Below are 1,170 nucleotides of genomic sequence, written 5' to 3' on the forward strand. Positions count from 1 at the left end.
ATATGACGTCATATCGATTTGTTGATGTTGTTGATGTTGTTGTTGTTGTTGTTGACTTTGGCGACCATCGTAATCCAGTTGTACGTACTGAGGGAATCCAGCCTGTATCAGCCAGTCATAAACTTTTGCCAGTTCGCTTTCTGAGGTTGACGTCATTATAGTTTCGTCGTCGTTGTTGTTGTTGCTAAGGAATCACACACAAACACACACGTACACGCAAAACACACACACAAACACACACACTCACGTACACACACACACGTAGAAAACAACAGACACACACGCACACAAACACACACGTAAATACATACATACATAAACATACACACATAGACATACCGACCTACCATTGTTTTTAATTGCTCTGCTGTTATTATCTTTCTGGTATAGCCTGCTTATAACGCCACCACGAACGCGTTCGCTGAAACTCCTTACCCAGTTGAAATCCTTCTCGAAGTTTCTAGAACCTTCCATGATGATGACGACGACGACGACGACGATGATGATGATGATGATGATGGTGGCGGCAAAGATGATGACGATGTTATTGTTGGTGCTAAGAAAAATACCTCGAAATTGTTTCAGCGTGGGAAAAACAATACTTATATATATGTAAATACATATATATACATATATATAAATATATGTGTATATACATATATATACATATATACATATATATAAATATATGTGTATCTACATATATATACATATATACATATATATAAATATATGTATATATACATACATGCATGGATACATATATGTACATATATAAGATGCATTGATCTTAGAAACAGGATGCTAATGATTAAAAGAAGAATGATGATAACAACAACAATAACAACAACAACAACAATAACAACAACAACAACAATAACAACAACAATAACAACAACAATAATAATAATAACAGCAATATGGAAACGATTAATTATGCTGGGCAGGCAGACTCAATGTATTATTAATATTTATGATGGTAAATATCTCAAAAGCACGCATCATCATCATCATCATCATCATCATCATCATCATCATCATCATCATCATCATCATCATCATCATCATCATCATCGTCGTCGTCTTCGTCATCATCTTCTGCGTCATCATCGTCATCTTGCTTTTTAACGTATTTCCTGAAAGTGTGTTTATTGTTTATATTATTATGGC

The sequence above is a fragment of the Helobdella robusta genome, assembly GCF_000326865.2.
Source record: "Helobdella robusta unplaced genomic scaffold HELROscaffold_23, whole genome shotgun sequence".
Taxonomy (NCBI): domain Eukaryota; kingdom Metazoa; phylum Annelida; class Clitellata; order Rhynchobdellida; family Glossiphoniidae; genus Helobdella; species Helobdella robusta.